The sequence below is a fragment of the Crocodylus siamensis genome, chromosome 10, assembly GCF_052110815.1.
Source record: "Crocodylus siamensis isolate JL-2025a chromosome 10, ASM5211081v1, whole genome shotgun sequence".
NCBI lineage: Eukaryota > Metazoa > Chordata > Crocodylia > Crocodylidae > Crocodylus > Crocodylus siamensis.
In genome coordinates, this window is record NC_143404.1 from 22,810,351 (window position 1) to 22,823,939 (window position 13,589).

Consider the following 13,589-nt stretch of genomic DNA (forward strand, 5'->3'; position numbering starts at 1 on the left):
TGGAGGAATGAGGTATTTTCCAAGGGGAAAAAAAAATAAACCCCAAAATGGGAGATGAGAAATGAGTAGTGGGGAGAAGGTAATGATGGAAGAAGAGGAAGCCACTTCTATACCATATTGAAGGACTTCTTTTTGCTGGCAGGGAAGCTATATTGCACGCAGGGCAGGGAGTCAACTCAGCTAGATCATGCAGGGGATGGGGAAGCAGCCCAGCTGTACTGCTTCTCCATCCCCCATGCTAGATCATGCGGGATGCAGGGAAGCAGCCCAGCTGGGCTTCCTCTCCATCCCCCCCCACACTAGATCATGGGGTGGATGGAGTGGCAGCTCAGCTGAGCACGATCTAGTGTAGGATCCCCGCCCCATGGCCCCGCAAAATGGTCAAAACAGGGTCAAAACAGCCTCAGTCAGAATAGAACAGTACCATTTCGCACAGCCCCAGTACACAGTAGTCTATTTTACTGTGCATTAAAGTGTCATGTAAAAAATCATGCTGTTACTATAATGCTCAGTAAAATAGGCTACTGTGCATTAAGCATCACCTAAAAAGCATGCACTTGTACTAGTGTGCATGAGGACAATCTCATGCACATTTATTTAATACCTCACATTAGAGGTACTAAATTTAATGTGAATCAGGAAAAGTGCATTCATGCATGTGTGGATGCACCCACTGAAATTAAACAATATTAAAAGGGCTGAGGGAAAGATGCACTTCTCTGCTAAACTCCCCACCACATAGGGAGATTATGAAGACCTGAATCAGAATGTTATGCCAGTCCTTTTTGGAGCCTGTAAGTATTCTAATCAGTCATAGGGACATTAACTATATTCTTGAAATACACTTGAATCATCTAATTCACGGTGCTTATGGCAGAGGGTTGCATTATTAAAAGGTATGCATAATGCTCTCTACACTGGATACAACTAGCTCACCTCTGGTTATATATTGTATTCTTTGTTGAACAATTTAGAATGTGATAAAAAGTAGTGGGGGGCAAGAAAACTTACTACTGGAATCAAGTTTATGAAGGGAATTATATGACATGCTGCTGGCGGTAGCCTAGCCCATGTTCCTTAGAAAGAGGAAAGAAAACAGTGATCTGGAAAACAATTTAATTTATGATTTTCTTTATGTAATTCCAATGTGTGTTCTTCTCTTACACAGGAATTCTAACAAGGAAAATACTACATATTCTAGCAAAAAAAAGACTACATCTATCTGGGAACTAGAGGCTGAAACAATGAGACCCACAGAAAAACGATCTCTATACTTGGCCTCCTACGTGCCTTTAAAAAAAAGAAAATGCATGGAACTCAAGTGAGGAGGTTAGAGATAAGTTAATCAATAGGCTCTGGGTGGGAGATGACTAAACTGAGCTCAGGTTACCTAGCGAAAAGGGATCAGAATCCTCACACATGTAGAACAAGAGACTTAGTAGCAGTCTCAAATAAGGAAGAAAACAGCCAACCTTGTTGCAGATAGTCTGGGATAGGTGAAGGCTACTATACTTTGTCTTGGAACACATAATTTCCCTTCAAAAGTTGAGATGACCCTCCTTGCTGAGCTGTTTCCCAGCTGGATTAAAAAGGACCCAAGGCCTGCTGAAGAAGATGCATTCAGTTCAGCCTAAGCTATCAAAAGCCACAGTACCTCAAGGAAAAGACAGGAATGTCAAGCAGTGAGGACAATCGGAAAATTGTATATCTGTGCTGAGGAGGGCAAACTGGGGTAATTTGAAGAATAAAGGAAGATTATATATACACACATACACATGTGTTATTATTATTGTTTGATATTTATACCTTAAACTGTATCACAGGATTTACTATACTTAATTTGACTAAGGGTTTATCTAGCCTAGTATTTGGCCTCCAATGATAGCCACTACCACGTGCGTCAGAGATAGGTGACAGAAGTTCTGCAATACGTATACTATAATTTGTCCATTGGAACGGTTTCTTCAGAAATGCATTTACTTACTAAAGATACTAAATACTCAGCTATTGGTTTCCCTAAAGACAAAGGATTTACAACCCTTTCATTTTATCCCTTTCGTTTTATTCACAACCATTGATAAGAACACAGAATAAAGGATTTCCTTCAGCAGCTTTCCTTAGAGTATGTGTACACCATAGTCAAATGTATATCTGTTGTTCATGTAGACCAGGGGTGCTCAACCTCTGCCTTGTGGGCCAAAGGTAGCCTACAAATTTATCGCATTTGGCTTGCAGGGCTCCTCATGGGTCAGGAAATTTGGCTGTGGGAAAGCAGTGGCCATATTAGGCCACCATGCACCTGCCAAATTCCCAAGCCCCACACGCCCAGTGGATGCCAGGCCACACCCCTTACCCCCAGTGGGGCTAGATTAGGGTTGGACCATGCCCCTTTTCCCCCTGTCTGGTTAGGCCATGCCTCCAGTCCTACCACAGGGCCAGTTTGGGACTGGGTCATGTAGGTTTGGGTGGTTTCTCCCCCTGCGGGGTCAGGCTCAGGCTGCCCCCTGCCTCCCTCCGTGTAACTGGATGGTGCCTACTGCACTGTCCCCAACCATTATATTGGAACCATCATGCAGTCTGAAGTCTTACCAAGCAGTACCCATCAGGCCCACTGGGAAAAATGGTTAAGTACCTCTGATTTAGTCATACATCTCTGAATATTTATGCTATTTCTTCATTAGGTACAACAGCTTTAACTGAGTTTGTGTTACCATGGCTACACTGTTGTCAGTACCTGATGCAGCTAGTTTAAAGCTAGGCTGGGCGTGTCGACACAACCTGCAGTCACCTCTTGCAGCATAGACACAATTTTTGCATCACTAAGGCTATGTAGAGTATGAATTAAAGCATGTTTTTTTTCCATGGACCATTAGCACTTCCTGAGCTGCTACACTGCAGAGCAGCTCAGTGGCAGAGCCACATTCCAGAGCATGCAGCCCGAGGAGAGTTTTGCACTAGGCTTTATCAAGTGTAACAAGGGACTATCAAGTGTGCATAGGCTTAGAAGGGAAGAGGGGCCAAGTATATTTTCGTAGTAATTGTTTCAGTTTGGTATAAGAACCTGGAGAAAAACAAAAGGAAAGACATAAACTGGAGAACAGGGCAGAGGCCTTTCCCTGAAGTTTATATAAAAGGCAGTTGATGGCATATCATGTATTCTTACTACTGTTAAGATAACAGGACTGATTATATATTGTAAACAGACAGAATAATGATGTACATACCCGATTCTGTGTCACTGATCTTTCTGATTCAAATAGAAAAATACTTGAATTCAGAGCTTTGAATGAATCTATGTAAAACACCAAAGTAAGATGTAACTCTTTCGCCTGATAACCATTACCCAGGAGAAAAAGATGTTACAAAAGTGATGAAGAAACAAGGAGGGATGAATAAATTAGCTGAATATGTTAATTTAGTTGGGGTTGTGAGTATCATTCAAAAAAGCTACCTGAAAGAATATAGTAAGATAAGAAATGCAGTTGAGTAAGAAGAATAAAGGAAAGTTTTCTTGTTAAGCTACAAGACAAAGGGTTAGTAATTCTAGTTTTCATTCTCAGTTATTTAGATAACAATATATTCCTATGGGGCTCATTTACCAAGTGACATGTCCTTTCTACAATCCTCTGTCTCTCTTGTCTATTTGCGCTGTAAATTCTCTGAGGTAGAAGCCAGATCTTACTGAAATGCCTCATGTAATGGAGTCCCAATCTGAGTTTGGGCCCCTAGGCCTAAATAATGATAGGCCTCACACATGCAGAATGAGATCCAAGTTGAAGAGAAAAAATAATACAAATACATTCCACTGTGAGAGAAAAACCTGCAAAGCAGTAGTGCTGAAAAAGATGTAGCAGTGAAAACAGAGAATAGTTTAAAGGTGAATGATTATTGGCCATTGTGGAGTTAGACATTGTATTTTCTTTGCTGCAGAGACAGTACTGTTTTCTATTATTCTAAGAGGCACTTAGGAAAGGGCAGAATGCTCTCCACACAAAGCAATCCCAGTACCAGGAAGAGTATAGTAATTGCTAATCTGTACTTTTTTGAGGGTTCATATCAGGGTGTGATCTCATTGTATAACTGGGTTACAGATGATAATTTTAACTCTGAATGCATTCAAGATGTAAAACTCTGATTCCACATGTCTTCTGCTTTCTGGGCCTTTAAAATGAATTGCTATGTGTTCTAAGTCTATTCCTGGAGACTTTAGAAGCCAAGATTTCCATATGTTTCCATGGAATTTCCAGGGACAGATTTCTGTATGTATTTCAATGCCTTCTGTTACTCAAACACTAAGATCTATGACTATGGACCAATACATTCTGAACTTATTCACAGAAATTACTGTATTGACTTAAGTATATTGATTTTTTTTGAGCAGGATATGTTTTCAAATTCTTACCTTATGGTTAATATCTCAGTTGCCTGATCACAGAGCTTAAACTCTCTTGGACCAACTCTGTCATTTAAGCAGAAGTGTGTAGTGGGAACTGAGCAGAATTGAACCAGTCCAGCTAAAAGACTTAATGCTTCAGATCTAGGTCTCCTGAAGCAAAATTTGTAATGGAGTTTCCCTAAGCATGATAGAGGAATTGGATGCTTGAAGTATGCAGGAGCAAATGTTTTGTTCATGTATTGTACAGGGACTAACATAACAGGTGTGGAAGTAGCTACATTTTATAAATACTCCAAATCTTTAATATGCATCCCTGCATTGTGTCTATACATTCTCATGCCTTCATAGGAAAGAGATAGTTAAGGATTAAGCAGTACCAAAGCAAACAATTGGATACTTATTGATCAAGGAAATTCTCATTTTTATGCTAAACATGCCTGTATACACCTTTCTTCCTTGTTGATTCCTTGTGATGTAAATTCATGAAAGTATTTAATTAATTGTAACTATAATACATTAACATTTCAACAGGAGGATTTGACAAACTTCATTTATGATCTTCTGACATATTACTGAGCAAAGTATATTTCCCCAAGTGCAGTCTTTATCAACATGGCAAATAAATACTAGGGTAATTTTGCTTGTGATCATATTGCATTTTTTTCTCTGAATCTTAATGAATTTTAAATGGTCTCTGTTAATTTTATGTTTTAATTACAGTGCAATATGCACTTACTTGAGCTGATTAAAAATTGATTCACCCATCTTTTGAATGAAAGTTTTAGTTTCAAATGCCTGCATTAGAAGGAGTTTATTTAAAGTACAGGCAGAATCTTCATGAAGCAAAATGAACCAGTAACTGCCTGGTCTGCAAGAAACAGGGCAGTTCCCAGCCAGCTGTGGGCTACATGTCCAGATTTCTTTGCACAGCTTGGGGCTGGCAGGTCCCAGCCAGCTCTAGGCTGGGCAGGGAAGTTTCCCTGTGCAGGGAGCTCCTGGCCCCATCTCTGCGATCAGAGCCAGGGATGCAAGATTGCTCCCTGCCCCTGGGAGTTGCCTGCTGCAGGGGCAAGCTCTGATGGTGAAGCCTGGGCTGGGACAATGTCCTCCTGCCCTGGCACCAAGGAGCTTGCAGCCCTGGCTCTGCAACTGGAGAGCCAGGCCTGGGAGCTCCCTGCTGCTGGGGCACGAGGACATTGACCTGGCCTGGGCTCCATCACCAGAGCTTGCCCAAGCACCAGACAGTTTGCAGGGGCAAATTGTGCAGGGAGCTCCTGGCCCCATCTCTGTGATCAGAGCTGGGGATGCAAAATTGCTCCTTGCCCCCTGCTGCCCAGCTGAACAGTAATTTGCTCTACTGCGCAGTAAGGTGTTTCATGCTGAGGGAATTTGGTGCACAGGTGGTATTCTCTTCCATCCTACCAGTGAACGGACGAGGCAGACGGCATGAGAACTGCATCCAAGAGACCAACTGGCGGCTTTGGCAGTGGTGTCTCGAGGCAGGCTTCGGCTTCCTGGACAATGACCCACACATTACAACGAGGGACATGCTCAGCTGGGATGGGCTTCACCTGTCCCCCAAAGGTAAGCGTGTGTTTTCTTACAGGTTGGCAGATCTCCTCCGGCGGGCTTTAAACTAGGCTCGTCGGGGGGAGGGGAAGATGAGGGTGGGGGAAGCTGTGGACCACCAAACCAGGTGGCACCAACAAGGACAGCCCAGCCTGAAGAAAGAGAGCTTTGGGAACATGAAAGACAGGGGATGGACAGCAATACGGCACAGGTAAGGAACGAGAAGGTAAGAGACAAAGAGCCCTTTGGGACTTGGAGCGGGGGGGCAGCAAAGGCACCAGTCGCAGGGCTCAAGTGCCTATATACTAATGCTAGGAGCATGGGGAACAAGCAGGATGAACTAGTGCTCCTGGTTGCACTAAACGCCTATGACTTAGTGGGGCTGACGGAAACCTGGTGGGATTCATCCCATGACTGGGCAGTACATATCGAGGGCTATAGATTGTACAGAAAGGACAAGGTGGGGAAAAAGGGGGGAGGGGTTGCGCTCTATGTTAAGGAGTAATATACATCAACCCTCATCAAGACAGAATCAAAGGATGAGGAAGTAGAAGGACTGTGGGTTAGGCTACATGGGGGGCAAGGAGAAAAGGATTTGGTGGTAGGGGTCTGCTACAGACCCCCACATCAAGGGGAAGAAATAGATTTGGGGCTCCTGAGGCAACTCTCGGAGACCATAAAAGCTAAAGAGGCGGTGGTCATGGGGGACCTAAACTACCCGGACATCTGTTGGGAGACACAGACAGCAAAGTCCCACCGCTCACGCAGGTTTCTAACCTGTGTACAGGACCTCCACCTGACGCAGGAGGTACATGGTCCCACTAGGGGGAATGCCTTACTGGATCTGGTATTGGCAACGGGGGATGACATAGTAGGGGACCTACAGATCGGTAGCCATCTGGGGGACAGTGATCACCTAAAAATACAATTCAACATAAGGCGTCGAGTGGGTAAGGTAACTAGTAGGGTGAACGTGCTGGACTTTAGGAAAGCTGATTTCAGTGAACTCAGGCAATTAGTGAAGGACACACTACAGAGTAGTAGTTTTGAAATGATGGGAGCCCAAGAAGGGTGGCTGTGCCTTAAGGAAACTATCCTTCGAGCACAAAGCGAGACGATCCCCGTGAGAGGTAAAAGAGGGAAAGGGGCCAGGAGGCTTCCCTGGCTGACCAGAGAAATCCAGGGCAGACTAAGGGCCAAAAGGGGAGCACATAAAAAGTGGAAACAGGGAGAGATCACCAAAGAGGAATATACCTCTTCTGCTCGTGCTTGTAGGGAGGCAGTTAGACAGGCCAAAGCTACCATGGAGCTGAGGATGGCAACCGAAGTAAAAGACAATAAGAAATTGTTTTTTAGATATATAGGGAGTAAAAGGAAGGCCCAGGGAGGAATAGGACCTCTGCTAAATGGGCAGAAACAATTGGTGACGGACAGAGGGGACAAGGCTGAACTCCTCAACGAGTTCTTCGCCTCAGTGTTCCTAAGTGAGAGGCATGACAAGTCTCTCACTGGGAGTGTAGGGAGGCAGCAGCAAGGCACCAGACGTCCATGTGTGGACCCTGAGGTGGTGCAGGGTCACTTGGAAGAACTGGATGCCTTTAAGTCGGCAGGCCCGGATGAGCTCCATCCGAGGGTATTGAAGGCACTGGCCGACATCATTGCAGAGCCACTGGCGGGAATATTTGAACGCTCATGGCGCACGGGTCAAGTCCCGGAGGACTGGAAAAGAGCCAATGTGGTTCCCATTTTCAAGAAGGGGAGGAAGGAGGACCCGGGCAACTATAGGCCAGTTAGTCTCACCTCCATCCTTGGCAAAGTCTTTGAAAAAATTATCAAGGCTCACATTTGTGAGAGCCCGGCAGGGCAAGTTATGCTGAGGGGAAACCAGCATGGGTTCGTGGCAGGCAGATCGTGCCTGACCAATCTAGTCTCTTTTTATGACCAGGTTACAAAACGCCTCGACACAGGAGGAGGGGTGGATGTCGTATACTTGGACTTCAGGAAGGCCTTTGATACGGTATCCCACCCCATACTGGTGAACAAGTTAAGGGGCTGTGACTTGGATGACTGCATAGTCCGATGGGTGGAGAATTGGCTGGAGGGTCGCACCCAGAGAGTCGTGGTGGATGGGTCGGTTTCGACCTGGAGGGGTGCGGGCAGTGGGGTCCCGCAGGGCTCGGTCCTTGGACCGATACTCTTTAATGTCTTCATCAGCGACTTGGACGAGGGGGTGAAATGTACTCTGTCCAAGTTTGCAGATGACACTAAGCTATGGGGCGAAGTGGACACGCCGGAGGGCAGGGAGCAGCTGCAAGCAGACCTGGACAGGTTAGACAAGTGGGCAGAAAACAACAGAATGCAGTTCAACAAGGAGAAATGCAAAGTGCTGCATCTAGGGAGGAAAAATGTCCAGCCCACCTACAGCCTAGGAAATGACCTGCTGGGTGGCATGGAAGTGGAAAGGGATCTTGGAGTCCTAGTGGACTCCAAGATGAACATGAGTCGGCAGTGTGACGAAACCATCAGAAAAGCCAATGGCACTTTATCGTGCATCAGCAGATGCATGACAAATAGGTCCAAGGAGGTGATACTTCCCCTCTATCGGGCGCTGGTCAGACCGCAGCTGGAGTACTGCGTGCAATTCTGGGCGCCGCACTTCACGAAGGATGCGGATAATCTGGAGAGGGTCCAGAGAAGGGCCACTCGTATGGTTAAGGGCCTGCAGGCCAAGCCCTACGAGGAGAGACTAGAGAAACTGGACCTTTTCAGCCTCCGCAAGAGAAGGTTGAGAGGTGACCTGGTGGCTGCCTATAAGTTCATCGGGGGGCACAGAAGGGAATTGGTGAGTATTCACCAAGGCCCCCCCGGGGGTTACAAGAAATAATGGCCACAAGCTAGAAGAGAGCAGATTTAGATTGGATATTAGGAGGAACTTCTTCACAGTTCGAGTGGCCAAGGTCTGGAATGGGCTCCCAAGGGAGGTGGTGCTCTCCCCTACCCTGGGGGTCTTCAAGCGAAGGCTAGATGTATATCTAGCTGGGGTAATGTAGGCCCAGCACTCTTTCCTGCTTATGCAGGGGGTCGGACTCGATGATCTATTGACGTCCCTTCCGACCCTAGCATCTATGAATCTATGAATCTATGAATCTATGTAGATGCACCCAGTGTTCATCATTGTGAAACAAGGTGGATGAACACCGTGTAGGGTATGTACAGCCATTCACTGCACTTGGTCTACATGCACATGGCTTACTTTAAGCCTTATGAATGTAGACAAGGAGCAGCACATAGCAGCATTTGCTGCTCCCGAGAGCTGCATGGGGAAGATGGGCAAGTAATTTGGGGTGGTAGGATGGGTGGACAGGACTGGTGGGGAGCTGGCAGGTTCATAGGCAAGATTGTTGAGTCTTGGGGTGAGGTTCAGTGAAATTAGGGGTGACTGGCAGGTTTCCAGGGGGCGGGGGTCAGTCTGTGATGGGGGGTTGTCTGTTTCAGGGTGGGGAGGTTTGGGGGAGCTAAAAATAGACCTGTCAGTATTGAGGGTAGAAAGATAGGAGGTAGAAAGAGCTCAGCCTTATGGCTGTACTTCAAAATGTGTATGTGTGCAGACATTCACTAGATCAAGCTAACCCATTCACAATCTAGGTTAGTTCACTTCCTCAGGTGAACTCTCTCAGATCACGCCCCCCAACATTTTTGTCTGATTTAACCCCTCCATACACATGCAGTAATGGGTATTTAGATCAGTCTAATCCTTCTTAGGTCAATCTAAATGTAACAGCTATACATAACCATAAATCATTCCTTTTTACAGGAACTGCACCCCAACACTAGTGCTAAAGTATAACTTCACTTAAATAACTGAGTTTGTCACTAAGTGCCACCAGCTTTGACTGTACTATGTGTGCTATATTGACACTGTGTTGGTTAGATTTATTAGCCATCCCAGCATGGAGACAGAAAGTTATGCAACCATACTCAAAATCTTATCCAGTGCTTTTTGAGAATGCTTCTTTGGACTGTATAGTAAGATAACTGTAGATGCCACTAAGTGTTGCTATTACACATTAATTTATGTGTTCTTTTCTTTGCTTGTGAACAAATCATCAGTCTTGGGAAGACATGATGCTAGTTGATTTTGGTTAGACAAAATTCCACAGAGGAGAAAGGGGAAAGAGGAGAACTGTGCAGGAAGCAGAATAATTCTATGTTTGCCTTAGTTTGAAAGATTAGAGGCACTTCTGGAGGCAGAACTGCTCTTCAGAAACAAAGTATTGATGTTGAACTGAGTCTTCTGAAGGAGCGTTACATGACCTCTTCCAAGATTGATATATATGACTAAATTAATCAAGTGACAACTTATGCAACAAGTCATTTATTTCTTCCACTGGAAGTTGACCTGCAAGGAGCCAGAATTATGCTGCCACTTGGCAGATGGTTGACAATGGCAGCAGAGTAAGAGGCTCACGTCAGAAGACCAGACTATTTGAGAGCTACAGCCGCATATTGTTTTTTCCATTTCTAACGCCAAATTCTCCCTTTGTATATTGAATAGCATCGTACTATACTGTAAATTAACAGAGCTATATGTATAATGAGGTACTGGTCATTTTGAGTGGGGTAGTAGAATCTCAGCTTAGGAGCTTTGAGCTGAATTTCTGATCCACATGAAGTTTATTCCACTCTCCACAATTTGGAATGACTCTGACATTATATTACATTTTTGTATATATAAATGTATACACAAAGTTATAATCTTTTTTTTTCTGTGAAGTATAGTAAGCATATTGTAATGTTACCTGCTTTTTATTTTTGCTCATGGAGCTATCACATGTGGAATCGCTCTGCATTTGGGATAATATGTCTAATAATGATCACAAAAAATAGAGTGCAGTTTCTTGAAAATATGGAGTTATAAATTGGAAGTAAGCATGTTCATGTGCATGTTGTGATAATACGTTCTGTCATGTTGCATGCAGTAATACTTCTCATGTCTCATAAATTATCAAAACTTTTAACCCTATGGTTTTCTCAATATTGCAGAATTTTAATCACAGACCTTTAATCAAAGCTTTTGAAATAGTTCAACCTTCAAGATTATCTACCATTCTCAGAATTTCATTTTTAATGTATATTTTATGGTTTTAGAATGTAAAGTACTTGCAATTAATTATATTACTCTCATTCCATCTGCTTGATTTATATATTTTCCTAATGACATTACATACAAATATCTGTTTACTCAAGAGGTTTTTATTAATCTAAGGATGCAGAGGCTTCAGGCTGGTTGTACGGGCAGAGAGCTGGAGGTTAAAAATATTTAACAGATATTGAGCCAAATGTACCTTTGCCTTACCTAAAACAGCAGGGAGTGAAAAAGAGTAAATAATTTAGCTAAATGAAGAGAAGCTCATTAGTACAGTGCAGTTTTCTTAGTATTAGTTTCAAAATGCTTTAACTGACAAAAGCAGAGATTTTCCAAAAAAGGTATAAGCAGAATTTGGGCATGCAACTTTCACTAACATTCACTGGGGTTTACATGACACCAACACTGCCTTTTCCTCTTCCCCTGAACAACCAGGTTTCTGCCTCAGTTTCTTTCCTAACTGTCTCCTCCCTGCCACCACTTATCTACCCCCGCCCACTCCCAATATCTCTGGTGTCTGCCTCAGTTTCTAGCCCCAGTCTACCTTAAGTAAACTCAAGCCTCAGTTCCTCAGCCAGCTTCTCTGTAATCTACCAGTTTTAATCCTAGTTCTGGCAACTTTTACTCCCTACACTTTAACTCTCTCTCTCTCACCTGAACCTTCCCCCAAGTATCCCGGGTACCCCAAGCACACACATACGGACTATACCATCCAAGTTAGGAACTTACCTGTATGTATGTGTAGGTGGGTTGTATGTGTGTGAACAGGTGAGCGTGTGTCTGTGTGTGTGTGTGCATATGTGTGTGTGTGTGTGTATATATATACACACATATATATCTATATGGCATTGTGTGCATGATATATGAATTAGTAATCTGTGTCTAACTTTTGGGGTATATAGTGTATGTGCTTGAATTGGTAATAGGTATGCATGTGCCTAGGCTGGTTTGGATGTGTAGGTGCCAGAGCTGGTAGTGTGTGTGTGTGTGTATGCACCTAATTCATTTGTGTGTTTGTATATGTGCAATTGTGTCACACTCTCCTGTCTAACAGTTCAATATTGAGATCCTGAGAGTTGGCCTGACCCCACAGGGCAACAATAGTATTGAAAGTAAAAGTAAGAAGACTTGGTTTCTGCAACATGTAGAAACTACATACAATCCTTCACTTTTCTCCAACATTCAGAAACATGATAAACTTATTGGAACTGTAGTGTATGTGTTGGATTCATATTATATACACATAATCAGGAAACAGTTATCAGAACCCACTGTGCCCAAACTTTTCCTACTACATTTGTTGTGTAAAGAACAACAGATATGTTGTATTCATGGCTCTGTCATTGCCATACTGTGTGGCATACCGTGTCACTTGGTATTCTGCTTCTTTTCATAGCCCACCACTGGCCTTGTCTTTGCTGGTGTAGAGGTGGAGACTGCTTCTAACTTTGCACATGTACAACCTTTAACCTAGATGTTCTTTCTTTTACTTTATCAATACATTTCTAAGCTGTTTAACACCTGCTGTTAAAGAAAAAATGGTGAATTTCTTATGTAAAGCTATTCCACATTACTATTTTAAATCAATGACATGTCCACTGAAGAAAGAACTAGTCAGGATTGGAACAGCAGAGAGAAAAAGGGGATGTGCCAGATAAAAAAACATGTTAATAGAGACTTGCTTATGTGACTATATATAAACGAATGCGTATATATACTTCTGCAAATGGTAAATGGAAATTTTACACACACTCAGAACAATGTGCACACATCTGTTAGAACAAGCCAAGCATATAGTTTAACTTACGTACTTTTGGCATAGGGTTTATGATTTGTTCTGTTCTGAAAAATGCCTAGCTTGTTTTGGATGCTACCACAATCTAAATAATAAATAGTAATAATAATATTTGTGCTGTGCCTAGGGCACATTGATTTTCTTGAGCATTTTGTATTATCCCCACTGGCAAAGTTCAGAATTGAGCAGAGCTAGTTATAAGTTTTCTGACTAAATGTTTTTTACGCTGGAACCCAAACTTTTCTTGGCTATGTGTCAATATGGAAAATTTTCATGGCACCTAACCCATCTTTACAGCAGTGATTGTTATGGTATTCACCATAGATATGGAAGACCAGGATTTTAGTCCCTGCTCTGCCCAATTCTCTCAGGATTAATGAATACGTTTAAGACCCTACACTGCTTGATTCTGGATCTCTTATACTCCAAATGACTACTCTGGACTACTGACTAGTTTAGAAAGGTACTTGTATACATTCTTATTTATCCTTTCCCACTCACCCATTCACCAGGAAAGCCACTGTGATCCAGAGAAATGCTCCTGTACATGATTCTTCTTAGAAGAATTAATACATTTATTACAATTTTCAGTATCAGTCCAGTGATATTTCCAATGAAAAACATTGCATCAGACAATTCTCATTCAACTAAATTTATACTGCACAAATAAGTGCGTTATGGCC